Source organism: Stigmatopora nigra, chromosome 9 (assembly GCF_051989575.1).
Source record: "Stigmatopora nigra isolate UIUO_SnigA chromosome 9, RoL_Snig_1.1, whole genome shotgun sequence".
Taxonomy (NCBI): Eukaryota; Metazoa; Chordata; class Actinopteri; order Syngnathiformes; family Syngnathidae; genus Stigmatopora; species Stigmatopora nigra.
In genome coordinates, this window is record NC_135516.1 from 12,283,853 (window position 1) to 12,299,676 (window position 15,824).

At 39.3% G+C, this 15,824-nt stretch overlaps 1 long non-coding RNA gene across 4 annotated transcripts in view; it reads left to right on the forward strand.

The window, feature by feature from the left end:
• Positions 1-19: 19 nt before the first annotated feature.
• The window catches only part of LOC144201134 (uncharacterized), a 53,094-nt gene continuing 37,289 nt past the window's right edge, over positions 20-15,824 (forward strand). For 3 of the 4 annotated variants that reach the window (XR_013327279.1, XR_013327280.1, XR_013327281.1), the window contains exons 1-6: positions 20-62; positions 436-603; positions 805-917; positions 4,126-4,291; positions 11,401-11,504; positions 15,571-15,716. This is a non-coding gene — a long non-coding RNA (uncharacterized LOC144201134). Of the gene's footprint in view, positions 63-435; positions 604-804; positions 918-1,481; positions 1,681-4,125; positions 4,292-11,400; positions 11,505-15,570; positions 15,717-15,824 lie in introns of all 4 variants that reach the window. The other variant, XR_013327282.1, reaches the window with a different exon arrangement.

Genomic DNA, 15,824 nt, shown 5'->3' on the forward strand with positions numbered 1-15,824 from the left:
TTAGTTGTACTTCATGTAAAGTCTACTGTGTAACGTGCTCATTACGGCGGGGTTAAGTCAAGGTAATGCTAACTCTACGAAAGTAACAGTTTGGCGGAGATAAATGATGCTAATGTTTAATTTGTGTGTGTAACAGTTCGGCGGAGTTAAGTCTTGCTAATGTTAACTCTGTGTGTGTAACAGTTCGGCGGAGTTAAGTGATGCTAATGTTAGCTCTGTGCGTGTCACAGTGCGGTGTTGAGTGATGACAATGCTAACTGCTGTCCAACAGATAGGCGGAGTTAAGTGATGCTAATGCTAACTTAGAATTAAACTACGCTAATGCTATTTTTTCTAAAGTGAATGTAATACGCCGACTCCCCAAACTATGTCTGTCGAGTATGTCTAAATGAAAGAACAAATGGTGAAACTGGGGAGCGTCTTTTCTTTTTCCAGTGAGAAAGGCCTGTTCTGCCAAACATGTGTCGAAGTTAAAGTTTTACGTGAGCCTTCTGAGGGAAAAATATGGCCGAAATGGAACCTGAACGACCTCAAGCTACACATACAGCAGAAAAGTTGTTGTCATAAAAATGAAAAGTGAGAAGGACAGAAGTGACAAATTAGGTAAGTCAATTTGTGTGTATTATAGTGTCATTATATGTTTGGACATGAGTCAATGTGTCTTGACCTCAACTTTTCGTGTAACGGAGTAGTTAAGTGATGCTAAGCTAACCTTGAGTTTGTAAAAGTGCGGTGGAGTTAAGCTACACTAATGCTAAATCTTCCAACGTGAATGTTATATGACGACATGTTTTCTTTTTCCAGTGAGAAAATTTTCCGACTGAAAAATGGAAGTTGGACGACCTCAAGCGACACATTCAGCAGAAAAGTCATTTGAATTATAATGTCAAGTGAGAAGGACAGACGTGAAAAATAAGGTAAGTCAATTTGTGTATTCTAGGTTTATTTATGGATATAAATAATTGAATGTTATGATGACTAGATCATTTATGGGTAATACAAATGCACCTGGTGAAGTGAGGTAGTCATTGCATTGTTAGTCACTGCTTTAAAGGTAAACAAAATCATAACTAAATAAGAAAATAGCCCCCCCCCATTTTTAAAAAATCAATTAGTTTACATAAAACAAAACATCCCATTGAGGGCCGCAGTCGATAATATTTTCGGGCCAATAAAAACTTAGCAGGTGGATCCCGGGCCGTAGTTTGGACCCAACCAACCACCCCCCGGCCTCTAGTGAATACTTCAAATGCAGTCAATTCGGACTTTCCAAGTTATAATCCCGTTCTCTGTGGAACACTTTAAAAAAAAAAGTAATTCCACGCTTCTATAATTTGGAGTCTTTGTTTTTCCTCTTAAAAATGTGCAGCTGAACGTATAGGCCAGTGAAGGGACATCCCTCGGGTGTCTCCACTCTGTATCTAAGCCCATTTGAGCCAACTGACAGCAGGAGCATGACTGCCCATCTCTTTGACCTCCAGTCCAATGTCAGCTTCGCTTCGGGGACGGACGCCAGCCAGAAAAAGAGATTGTTGAAAAACGGGGGACGAGAGGAGCATGAAAGGAAGCCAATAGCGAGACAAGAGAGGAAGAAAAAAAAAAGAAAAAAAGAGCCGAGACGGCCAGCGAAAAAAGGGGCTGCGATGGCCTGAGAATACAAATGAACCAAAAGGGGTGAAGGTAGGCTACAAATAAACGTGGGTGCTTCCATGGCTGGGTAATGCGAGCGCAAAACGTATCTTCAGGTGATGTAAAACCTCAAAGTGAAATATCACTCCAATGAGAATGTGATATTCCGCCTCAGGGTTGCATGGGAAAAGGATACACGAACATCTTTTTTACTCTTTCGTCGGTGTAGTTTCTTTTTTTTAATTTATTTATTTATTACCTCCTGTTCTCCTTGCGCTATCCATTTGGCAGTCGCCATGACGACGCGCGTCTGGCTGGACAATCACGGGTTTGGAGTGTTTATTGCTTGGTTTTTTTTTGTTTTTTTTTGGCGCGTTTATTCCGGGCTCTTCAATGGAGATGATGATTTCTCTGTCATTTGGACCTTTTCAAATATCTCATTTTGGTGATTTTCATTATTGTAGTCATCTGGAAAATCAAAAATATTAGTGTGAAGAGGAGATAACATCTTTGTTGACTCTCACTCCATATGAAAACAATGTAATTTAAAAAAAAGTACAAAAATACAAGCTATGTATAACCAATGCTTGGTAAAAATAACGTTCCACAATCACCAATGGTGATATTTTACAGAATTGGAAAGATTGGACTTGATTAATCCTCAACCCATAGTCGTTTTATCACATTATTTTCCCACTATAGCAAGAAATACATTTGAAATGGCGTTCTTGTTCGCACTCCAGTCCGTCCAGTAAATACCATCAGTGTCTGACAGGACGTTAGCATACGACAAAGCACGCAAACCAGTACGCAGGTGATTGCCGAGTCCAGATGGTGCTGACCAGCCGTTCCTCCCAGGGTCGATGAAATAAATGGAGCGATAACAAAAATGACCTACTCGTACTTCTGGCTGACGCTCCTTTTACGCACGCACGCATGCACACAGTCGCATTAATACGACACTGTCGTTCTCTCCAATTTTGCTAGTCGTCAAATTGCCGTTTTCCCTCATTTGGGTGACATCCATAATTATTTGCCTCCTTTGTCAAGAAGATCTCACTTCCACTCAACACCATTTATTTGATTGGTTGCATTGCAACCCACAAAAAACACGCCCCCGGTAAAAAGATAAGTTAAAAACGCATCCCAGATTAAAGTGACAGTGGTATTGAGGTGAATATTCATTCATTTTCAGGCATTGTTTGAAGCGCTTTGTCCTCATAAGGGTCGCAGGGGGTGCTGGAGCCTATCCCAGCTTACTTAGGGCATGTGTATTGGTGGCTAGACAATTGCAGGGCACAGAAAAACTAATAAGTATACATGTTAGGGGCAATTTAGAATGTCCAAACAGCCTAGCATGCATGTTTTTGGAATATGAGAGGAAACCGGAGTACCCAGAGAAAACCCACACAGGCCCGGGGAGAACATGCAAATCCTTTCCACTTTTTTCAGCCTCTTATTGTGTTTTTATTCCTTTTCATCCTGGTGTAGTGGATTTAAATGACTGTAAATCATTTGAATTGGGAGATTTGGCAGCCTAGCTTTCCAGTTCCATACAATTGGACGTCTATAGCCACTCGGAGAGAAGTGAGCTACCCGCTAAATTTCTCAATCTTCCCACGCCGACTCCTGCACATCGTGGAGTGCTATGACTTGCTCCTTTAATAGCTTTCTCCCGCACAGAACAAGTGGAGAGATGGGGACAATTCAGTCTAACCACCAGAGAGACAGGCAGTGTGAAGGCCAGAAGCAAGGTGGTCCTTATCAGACCGCAAAGATCCCTCTTCACTGGCTCAGACGTCCGTTATCGAGGAAATGGATAGCGAACACCACTGCTCTCCAAGTGCGCTTTGGGAATTGACTGCTATGTATGCCAAAGAAATGTTCCTTTTTATGCTTGCGGTGGGGTGGTTAGCACCTCAGACTCGCAGTTCCTGGGTCGAGGGTTTGATCCCAGGTGGGTCGTCACAGTGTGGAGTTTCCATTTTCTTCCTGGGCTGGCTTAGGTGTCCTCCCACATCTCAAAAACATACATGCTAGGCTAATTTTACGTGCCCGTTGTTGGCTGGGATAGGCTCCAGCTCCCCCGCGACCCTTGTGATGTTAAGTGGTTCAAAAAATGAAATAATGGGCCTGCTGAGATTAATCAGCAACTGACCAATCTATTATTTTGATGTTTTTTTTAGGGTTGCACATTTTCAGTTTGTTTTTAATTTAGATTTTTAGCAATTAAAGGAGACAAATGAGGAAAGTTATTCTCTTCTTTTTTAAAGGTTTTGGTTGATTTGAAAAGAAAGGCAAATTGTAAATAATATTTTAAAATAATTATATTATATATGGATTCTAGGTGATTTTGGTTATGTCCTTTTCAATAGAAAATACACCTTTACTACCTTTTTGTTCAGATCTGAGTTTGTCTTTTGGCGAGCCCATTTTAAATACAGACAAATATTGGCTCCACATACCTAACCCCCTCCCCTCTGTGTTCCTTCTCAGATCTTCATATCCTGTAGATGGAGCTATCTATCTAGCAAGCTCCGCATACCAGCGTTGGACTGATTGTTGCTCCCATGCATCATCCTGATTTTGCTTGTGGAGGGCGATAAGCTCAGGGGAGTTACTTGTCTATGGCGCCGATCAATTTGCCTCAACAACACTGCAGGTAAGCTACCACGGGAGAGTCAACACAACACTTTTTAAAACAAGACTACTGAATACGCATTTTGTATCAAAAGAGACTAAAATTCAAGTATAAAAAAATCGAATTGAATTTGAATTAAAACAATTAACTGTATATTTTTCTTAAACTACACTACAGGTATACTAGAGTCGAACACAATACTAATCTCGCACCAAAAGTATCAAATATGCATTTTGTATCAAACTGAGACAAAAAAAATAAAATAAAAAAACAATTTTAATTAAAAACTTTTTGAATTTCAAAGTGTACCCAACTAAAAAATGTGAAAATCATGTAAAATAAAAGAGATATATAAATGGTCAAATATTATCTGTTAACTCTTGAGTGTACTCCCCATCCAAGCCCAGCCATTTTTGACATGGCGATCAAAAGATATGCAAATATTACCGACATTAAAATTGGAAGGGTTCTAAACGGGTGGGGCGGCTAACCTCCATACAACATGAAGCTAATCAAAAATGAATGGCAGCAAAATGGCAGCTAATCAGGCTCCTTCCTCCACTGCCTAATAGTCTATCATTTCCCCTCCATCTACCTTCATTAGGAACTCTTGTCCATGCTACGTACGTACGTTTGGTACGTAGCAGTCTTCTGATCGAGACCCTAACCCTTCCCAGAAACATACTAGTTTGCGTGTTCTCGCTGGGATTGTGTGGGTTTTCTCTGGGTGCTCTGGTTTCTTCCCAGGAACGTATGCTAGGCTGATTGTAAGCTAAAGTTTCCTTATCTGTTTTTGATTGTTTTTTTGTCTTTTTGTGCCCTGCCTCTGGCCTGGAGACAGCTGGGATTGGCTCCAGCACCCCCTGCAAACCTAATGATGATAAAAACTGTTGAGGAAATGAGATGAGAAGTTGTGGAAGAGTGGGTAGCGCTTCGCCCTGGTAGTTCTGGGTTGAGGGTTCAATTCTCAGGTAGGTTCTCACTGTGTGGACTTTGCATGGTCTCCTGGGCTTGCGTGGGTTTTTTCAGGTACACCGCTTTCCTCCCAAAAACCTGAAAACATGCTAGGCTAGCTGGTTTAAGACTCTAAATTGCCCCTAGCTATGATTGGTTGTCCTTTTTTTATCCTTACACCTTACCCGGGTTAGGCTCCAGCACCCTCCGCAACTCAAGTGGTTCAAAAAATGAAACCAATGCGGACCCGCCCGGTCTTAAAGACGACTTACTGTAAATTCCACTACTTTGTACTTGTAGCGTCTGCTAAGTACGAGCCGTTTAGCCTGATTGAAATTGAGATGCATCAAACCCACAAACAAATAGATTGCCCATCGATCCGAGGTGAGCTTTGATCGGCACGCCGGAGCCCGATCGATGCCTTTAATTCAGCTCCGAGGGTGCGCTTGCACGATTCTCACCTCCTTTGGCCGAAAAGAAAAAAGGGGAGAAAGAAACCCGCGGGCGCCAACCTGATTAGGTGAGCCGCGGGGATTAGGCCTAATGACAAACAAACTCAGCGTGTGCTTCGTAGATGAAATATAGATTTTTCTTCCGTCCTGAAAAACTGACTGGTATTAGAAGAAGAAGACGGCCACGTGTTTGGGTAATCTTGTTCTCCGGATTGTTTTCCATTGAGGAAAAGGGCGTCCGGGAATAAAATGGAACTGATTGGCCGCTGCTTTGTTAGTTAAGTCAGTTAAAGAGACAATCCCCAGGGACGCGCGGGGTTAAATAACTACTGCCATCTTTGTTTTTTTTGCGTATTCTTTGCGAGGTATGTTTGTCCTGATGGATAAATAGAATGGCTGTCCCAGGAGGAGTGTATTGTTATTGTTTTAGCTAATGACAAGTCTCCCCCAATTACTGGAAATATCACTAATGAGCGGTGTCTGTACGGGTGTGCTTATACTTCATTTTGACTTAATTAAATCTTAAGGCCCTTGGAGGATTTGCCACAAGCAATGGCTCATTTGTTACATTGCATAATGCATGGAGGCACTTTTCTGGTGTTTAAGTAGAGCTGGATTTTTAGTGAAAACATTTAGAAGTGTGATAACAAAGTTAATGGACAGGGTTTGTTTGGATTTAATGCGGAGTTAGTTTGTGTATGAAGGTAAAAAGGCAAAAAAATAAATAACATGAGCTACTAAAAAGAGCTATTTTACATCTTGAGGGAATAAATATAGGAAGGCAGGATACAGTCATTGATTAAAGTCAGAATTATGTCAAATATAATGAGTTTTTATTTACATTATTGGAATAAACTTGGACAAAAAGATCCTAAATGTGAAAAAATCCCAATTAAAAGAGCTCCATTCATCAGATTGCATTATTTCTCATGTACATTAAAATAATACACAGTGATATTTCAAAATCAGTACATTTTATACTACATATTTATACTTAGACTAGAGGAATAATGTTTAATGGCTGATATTTCAAAATCAGTACATTTTATACTACATATTTATACTTGGACTAGAGGAATAATGTTTAATGGCTGACACCATTGAAACATAGTGACAATGACGTGATTTGAAACGTTTTTCCGAAAGTGTCAGTCACGTAAATAATGTCGCCGTATGCAAATTTAAATGTAAGCGCTATTTTTTTAATCATGCTTAAAAGTGATGCGTTCATTTGCTGGCTGCAAGTAAGCAAATAAATCACTAAATCATTTAAGTGTATGCAAAGTGGTTTGTCATTTTTTTTTTACCTTTGCTGATGAATGGAGTGTAGCAAATAACAGACAGCTGGAGATAGAGATTAATTAACGAAGGGGTTTTCTTTTTTTTAAATAAATTTATAATAGTTGCATCAGACTTCATTTGCCGTTTTTGGCCAAAAAGCATAACACATTTTAAATTAAAGTAGCATATCTCAACAAAAATTACCAACAGAAGAATAGCTCAATGAATAATAAATACATATTACAAATAAAGAAATGAATAAATAAATAAAGTGGAAAGAGAAAATTAAATGAGCAAAATGCCGAATAAATAAGTGGAAAAATGAATTATAGGAATTAGGGCAGCTCCAATTGTCGTAGCCATTGACAATGATAGATGTCCAATCACAAGGCAGATGGAGACAAAGGACAACCAATCATAGCTAAGGTTAAGAAATTTGCATATTTTTCAACCAGCTAGCTTAGCTTGATTTTGGTATGTGGGGGAAAAAAAATTGAATACCCGGGGAAAACCCACACAAGCCCAGGGGGAAGATGCACCAGGGACTGAACCCTCGACCCCAGAACTATAATATAACATAGTACATAATATAAAAAAAACTTTTCACATTTTTTAAACAGGATTATCATGTTTACATCAATGGTTTCTGGGCCCTCTGCCATTTTGAAATTGGAAAAACATGTCCCAGCTCCAAAGGCACTCTCTCGCTCACTCTTGAGGTTATCTAAGTGGTTTATCTAGAAGAAGCGTCTTTGATTCTACTCAGTGAAACAAGCTAAAAAGCTAATCTGTTTGCGTTAATGAACGCTATCGGCTTTCCTAACAGGCTCTTAAAGAAATGTGATTGATGGATGGAGGGATGGAGGAAGAGAAGGAAGGACACAGGAAGGTGTCAATGTAAGCACGTCGACTCTGGCGGACGCGTTTAATGTATGCGTCCGTGCTCATTGACATGCGGGCATTAGCGCCCGCGCTCGCCTTTTGTCGCTCGTAAATCTGCTAACAAAGCACAAAGGCAAAGTCTTTGGGTGCCAATAAGCGGGGAGACGGATTGCGGGAGGTGTTTTCGCCTCGACGTGATCGATGCCCGAACGCTCGGGTGTCAAAGGTGCGGCTCGTGGGCTGGAAGTGCCACGCCAAGGGGGTCTGATTCGAGTTATTTTGACTAATGGGGACTTTGGAGCTCAGTGATACTGGACGTCATTTTGGATCATTTCGTGACCGGACGTTTGGTCGCCGGTCTTTTGGTCCCTTTTAGTCGCCGGTCAAATGTACTTAGATATTAAACAGTACTTAGATATTAAACAGTACTTAGATATGAAACAGTACTTAGAAATTAAACAGTACTTGGATATTAAACAGTACTTGGATATTAAACAGTACTTAGATATTAAACAGTACTTGAATATTAAATAGTACTTGGATATTAAACAGTACTTGCATATTAAACATTACTTAGATATTACACAGTACTTGGATATTAAACAGTACTTGGATATTAAACAGTACTTGGATATTAAACAGTACTTGGATATTAAACAGTACTTGGATATTAAACAGTACTTGGATATTAAACAGTACTTGGATATTAAACAGTACTTAGATATTAAACTCTCATGAATATAATTTTGAGAGCTGGTTTTAACAGTAAACTCTCGGTCACCATTTGACCGGCGACCAAACGTCCGAGCACCATCAATTTTTGATCATTTCCTATAGTTTTGGAGGGCCCGCGGGCCACACCTTTGAGAACACCCAGTTTAAGCTCTGCAGGTGTGTGTGCATGAACCCACCCGGGTTGCACTCTTTCCTCCTCAAGTGCGTCATGTGTGAAGCCGACAGCTGTTATCTGTCAGGGACAGAATTCTCCCATCAGCCCCCTCCTCTGGCTGTCAATCACGGCGCATTGTCGCCACCTTTCCGTTCAAATTGCTCTTTTCTCCTTTGTTTGCCCAAGAAATCGTAGGAGGGTGCCCGTGCGTGAATATCGGGGAAAGCGTCACCTTCACCGTCGCCCGACAAAAACAAAGTGGTTCAGGCGCCTGGTTTGAGGTCGGGCAGTCGTGGGTTCGATTTCCTCTTTTACCATGTCATCATTTTTCCTCTCCGGGTCAAAGATAATAATTGAAGAACCTAAAAAAATTAAACGTAAGCCTATCAACCCGCTTTTTTTTTAATTTGTAATATAATGTCTTTTAATTTGGTAATTTTAAAGAGTAAAATGATAAGGAATAATATCAACATTTAAAAAAAATAAAACAATCAAACTAAATTAAGCTGAAATAAAAGGTTTGTCTTATATTATTGAAACACAAATACAATTCAAAGCAGAAATATACTTATACTTATACTTTAAAAAAAGAAAATATTTGATATTAACAGGCTTAAAGTTAAAAAAATTCACAACTTTTAAGTCAATTGAGCCTTTAAACAATTAATTGAGTATAGAAAAATATTAATGTGGTACCTAGCCAGCTAGCATAATTATTATTTGTCAATCATTTCTTTAGAAAATCAAAAAATCAAATGCAAGCGTCTCATTAAAAAAACAAAACAAAACTACAAAACAAATATTTACATCACCAAATGAGTCAACAGTACGCAGATTTAACTTTTGATAAGAACGCACTTTTGTCACCAGGCACAATTCCTGCCTTTGAATTATGGATTAAATAAGAATAAAAAGGTTATACATCAGAAAAGATTGAGTACACCATTTAGTCTGAATGCTTTCATGTGTAATCAATGTGACTTTTTAATGGGAACCTCATCCCATAAATAACTATCAATACTTCTGTTCCTTGTAATTATTATTGCACTCAGTGTTTTTTTTTTGTGAGCTTGCCAAAGCAATCCAACGGCAGGCAAGAACAATCTTTTCCTTCTCACTTTTACAGTTTGCTTCCCCCTGGGGTTGAATGAAATGAGTATTATGCCCTAAAATGCAAATATGTACTTTTTGGCACCATATAGTTGTGTTTTTTTCTTTATTTTTTTGCGACTAGGAAGGATTCTATGAAAGAGATACCTCTAGCAACACGATTTTATGCTGAGATTGAAACAATCCCTTGACATTTAACTGTTTTAAAAAGTTTCTTATGGAGTTTTTTTTTATAATCTCTTGAGGTTTGAATGTTTAGTAGGACTTCAAAATTAAAATTCATACTATAACTTGCTAAAGTTGTGGTGTGAGGAGTAGGGATTACCTGATTGGAAATTGGACATGATCACGTCGCAAATGGGTTGAAAAAATTGATTTTGAAAAATGTTTGACGTATTTTTCTGGCATATATGCCATATTTTTCGCTCCAAAAAATTATGAATGAATCCAAGGTAGGGCTAAGCCAAAAACAATATGCTATAATGCAAGACTATGGTCATTTATTTCAAAATAGAGAAAAGATAAACTGCTAAAACGCTAAACAAAAATTATTTTGATGTCTATGAATGAAATTGAAGAAAAAAAATGAAGCGTATCTTGCTTAAAACATGAAAAAAACTCCCCATGTACCTGCCATTGTTTGCTCAGGTGCCGCCATCTTACCTAGAGTTAAAAAACTAGACCGCTATAGACACACTTCCTGGTTGTACTGCTCACCTGACCTCCTTTTTGCGACAATTTTCCTTAAGATTTTCCCTTCAAAGTCACATATTTGTATTTTCGTAGTTTTAGCATTTCAAAGTGAGAACCCTTTACAATTTATAAAAAATATTTGAAAAAAATTCTTACATGGCCCTCATTGGCGTCCCTTGATGACAACAGACGTCCAATCAGGGACTTCCACTCAAATCGTCTATCGCCCATCTAAGACTGCACCGAATGAATCAACAAAAGCTTGCTACATTTATTTAAACGCATCCCGAATTTTAGCAGAAGTAGCCAAATTTGCACCTATTGAAGAATTCCACAATTAACATGATTGATTATTATTTTTTTCCTCCTCTCACCAGTGCCCCTCTCTTTCTCTCTCCACATCTCGATTGCCACGTTTCCTGCCCGTAATTATCGGTGGCAGCTTTGCATATCTTATCTATATTGGTCGGCGAGCGAACGCGGCATGAAGCCCTCGCTCGGATCGCCCTGCGGGCTCGCCGCTGACAGGTCTTCATCTCGCATAAGTGCAAAAGAGCCTGATGAAGTGGCGGGCCTCGGCATGGTGGAAGGCGAGAGAAATGGAGAGGGAGGTACCCCACTGTGGCTAAATGCTATGGACCAGGTGGTGCCAGAGTGTTAGATGAGGCAAAAATAGGCTGCGGGGAGTGTTGGGATGGGGAGGGGGCGGAGATTCAGCTGCCACCTGGCACCAATTGAGATCCGCCACCCCCAAAGGCGCCTGGAAGGACCTCGTGACCTCTCGTCTACTCGCCCAAGACTCTGTAGAGTACTCCGTCATTACCTTCTGATTACAGTGCTGCCATTTTTTTTGTGTGTGTATTTGATAGGCCTGGCTAGTGATTGACAGGGGAAATGATGACCCGTGTTTGCTCAAGCACCATGGCAGTGTATTCATCTGATGCTTTATAAGCCTGGCGGGACGGAGGAGCCGGTAAGTGGATACCCATTTTGTTGAGTTTAACCAAAAAGAATGCTTTGAATGAACTAGTAAATTATACCAGTGTTGGATGGTTAGCATACTGTAGTTTAAATAGTAGTCTAGTTATTGCAGACATGGGCAAACTACGGCCCGCGGGCCATATACGGCTTTTTAATCCGGCCCGCCGAAGTTGTCCAAGTGTTTTTTTATTTTTATTTTTAGCCCAAGATGGCGCCGTCATGCGGAAGCCAGTGGCAGTAGCTCTGTCCACTCTTATTTGTTTTTTGTGTTTTACAGCCCATCTATCTTTTTATAAATTACATTTTAATGTCTTAATACAGTCCTTTTTACTTGACTTTGTACTTTATACTTGAATGATGAGTGATGAGTATGTTAATACTTTAGACCTTTTCTTCTGTTTATGGTTCATATGTACTGTTAACGGATGCACTTTTTTATATGTATCGTATCTTGTGCCCCCGGCAACCAAAAGTTTGCCCAACCCTGGGCTATTGAATAGTTATGAATAGGTGTAAATCTTGATTAGACCAGTTTTGAATCTAAGCCGATAAGATTGTATCATTTAATGATCTATCGCTATCCGTGTTAGTGCGACTTTAAGTTCTATCTCACAACATGCGTGACAGTAAAACCATTTAAAGTGGCGAAGAGGAAAGTGCGCCGATTTGCTGTTTGACCTTTAAAGGGCAACTGGCATTTTTCAAAAATGAATAAAAAAAAGGACACCGCAGCCATTTATTACCCGAAACAGTAAGCTCCGAACAATCATCTTATGTTTTAACCCAAACTCTGCTTTTGCCAAAGTGCCTTTGTAAAAATTTCCAACATTTACCGAATCTGCTTTTTTATATAGTGCAGCTAGTTCCATATTTTTTAACTTGAAATCCCTTAAAAATGACATTTCCTTTTAAAGCCCTATGCATTTTTCTTCCATCTTCTTGCGAGGGGAAGAAAGATATTTATGACTTTATGACGTTTTTTCCCCCTTTTACTGTCTTCAACTTAATGGCAGTCTCTCATTGACATGGTATGAAAGTTGTTACTCTGACTTGGCGCATTTTGGAAAATAGATTGCCTCGTACGCCCCCCTAGACCATTGATGCCGACTTCTTCTTTGCCAGTCCAGCCTTCCAAATGGTCCCCCATAAAAAGAGGAATAAAATTGCAACGACGTGAGTGGGGGAAGCGAGGATGGTAATGGCCTGAAACTACAAAACAAGAGGAGAGAACAAAGAAAAGGAAGGCTATCCATTTAAACGTGGAAGGCCACGCCGAAGGCTGCCGTTCTAGGCGACACACGAACCAAAGACGCAAAAAAAAAATACTAAAGAAAAAGAAAAATGAGATTCATAGAAGGGCACAACATATTCTACTGTGGAAGGCCTAGCTAAACATGCTAATATTTTGATCAATGTTGTTTTTAATGTAAACTATTGGCGATTTTTTTTAAATACTGGACATACAGCAGTTTTGCACAGTATAGTTTAAATGTAAGGTCAAAAATGGTAACTTAAAATGTAGTATTTTGCTTTAGAAAAAGAAATATTCATGATTTTTTGGCTAATTTATTTACTGGAGAAGAGTACAGACTTCTGTATCTTTATTTATTATATCTTAATACTTTTTGCTGCAGGACAGTCAGAATATGAGCCAAATGTGAGCAGTTACTAAACCACATGGAACGTAAACACAAAATTAATTCTTTCCCAGGTTAATTTCGTAAAGATCAACTCACATTACAATCCTAAACATTACATTGAGTCGCTAAGCTACGAAAATACCTAACAATGCTAACATTAATAACCGCAAATTTCCTAACCATAGAAGACATTTTATTTACGATCGACCAATCCCCCAAAATCTATAAAATCTTCCCTCTTGCAATTGACAAAAATTAAATTCCATCTTTCTAGGACCTCTCGTAAACAGCTAACCCGCAAATTCCACAGCTAAAGTTAGCGGTAGCGAAGAGTTAGCGGCGCTACTCGTTAATGTTGCTAGGCCCAATCATTAGCGTCTAATTATTTCTGCTTAAACGCCCCCATCAGCTGGAGAGAGACTCCTCCGTCCCCAGAGTGAACAGCCGACGCCCCATGGCGACCATTCAACATCATTAGAGGACTTGACTGGTTGGAGGCATTAGTGACGCGACATTACACCGCGCCACGCAGCGGGCCAATGGTTGGAAAACGAGATAGCGTTCTTCACTTGTCACAGGTTGCGCCATGAATCTCGGGAAGAAGCGTTGGGGGGAAAAAATTACCTGCCGTTATGACCGGTGTTACGTTGGGGGGTGCGGCAACCCTCCTAGGTATTCTGCGCCATTGCTACGTGCTTTTTTAGCTTCAAAATTAAACTTCCATTAACACTATTATTATTTATTGAGCAGCTTTTTGAAAATGGAGGTGAAAATTGCTAACCGGGGGGGCTTATATGAGGGAAATTGTAAAATTCAACCATTGTAAGGCAATTTTAAGGGTAATATGTGAGTAAATATGGTAAGACACTCCATTAGCATTGATTATATGATTTATTTCATTTCCCCTAATGCAAGCTATTTTCCACAGTTGTATTGCAACAACAACAAAATTCCCAGTGGAACCTTTTGCCTACCAGCAACGCATTATGTTGATTTTTTAATCTCACGGTACCCCAAATGTTGACTTTTTCATTCTTTTTAATTGCTTCTGTTTACTTGATCTCTGCCTGTTATCATCCTGACAGCTCCTTTCCCAGCAAACCCTTTATATTATTATTATTTTTATTGCACAAAAAGGTATTTTCCCTTCTAGTCTTCAATTATTTTCTACATTTTTAAAAATTGAATGCTTTTATTGTCATTATACAAGGATAAAGATATTTAAAGCTTCACTAGAAAGTGCACAAATAACAACAAACATGAATAATCTATAAATAATAATAAAAAAACAATGGAAAATAATAAAATAATAAATGATCATTAAATAATATTAAAAACAATAAAAAATAACATAATAAATAAATGGTCATTAAATAATAAAAATTAAATAAAAAATATCAATAAATAATAGTACAAATAAAATAAATAGATAAATAATCAATAAATATAATATATAAAGTTACCAAGTATGTGCGGCGCTTCTACCAACTTTTTGTTGCCCCACCCCCTTTTTATACTACATTTTCTTCTTTTCATTCCCTCCATCTTTGTTTTCAGAGTACTTAGACGTCGCGAAATAGAGAAGGAAATTGGAACCTCAGCGCCCATTTCGAGGGGACCATTTTGTTGGCGTCGACTTGAGAAAAGCTCATTTCGACATCATTTCCATTGGAAAGTAGTTGACAAAAACACGGGCCAGTACGACCAAGGACGTCGTCACATACCTATTTCCTTTTAAAAAAACCTCCATTTGACTGTTGGACTGCCAAGCTTTAATACAAAGTCAGTCAGACACGGAAAAGCGGCCACAATTAGATCGAACCATCTGCCTAGCTTTCCAACAATTCCTCGCGCCATCATTGCAAATTCCAACCAATCCAGTGCAGTAAATGCAGCACGGTGTCTTATTTGTTTTTGTACTTGGGTCCAATTCCTCGTGGGTGTAATGAGAAGAATTGCGTAGCAACGTCAGGGCTTGAATTATGCGACTTGTGGTTCTTTTCTTATCACCCCCCAGCTCGCCCTTGTTTTCGCTCCTCCACACCAGACCGAATTGGGATGATTTAACCTTTTCTGGGGACAATACCATTACAAGCTCGGATGGATTCCGCTGCGTACGTTTGTTTGGCTCACTGGCGGTGGCGCACACATTCTTCCTGGGGGGGGGGGGAAGCACGGATACAGCCTTTTGTTTTTGCTCGTGTTCCTGATTAACCGTTTGTTTTATTAATGCTATGCTAATGTGAGTTTCCCCTCCTGTGAGCGTTATGCCTCCTGTTATGGAGAGGTTCTGAAAAGATGTCCAAGAAATTCAGCCCACAGCTAAAAAAGACATGTTTTTTTCTTTTTACCTGATGATTTTACTTATGCTGTACGATAAATATTGATAATATGTAATAAATGTTTTACATTTCACAGGTTTGACAGCAATAATGCCAAAAATACAGCTGGCCAATGGGGATGAGGCCCAATTTTCTCTGCTTTACTGCATTGATGGATACCAAATGGCATTGTAGTACAACCATTCGGCCTCTGGATAGCGCTAGAGAGAGAGACTACTAAACGTGAGTAATGCATGCAAGAAAATTAGGAATAGCAATTTATAATATAGACAAGCAAAAGTTTTGTTTTAATATAATATTAATTAATTTATTAATGATACTATTCTACCT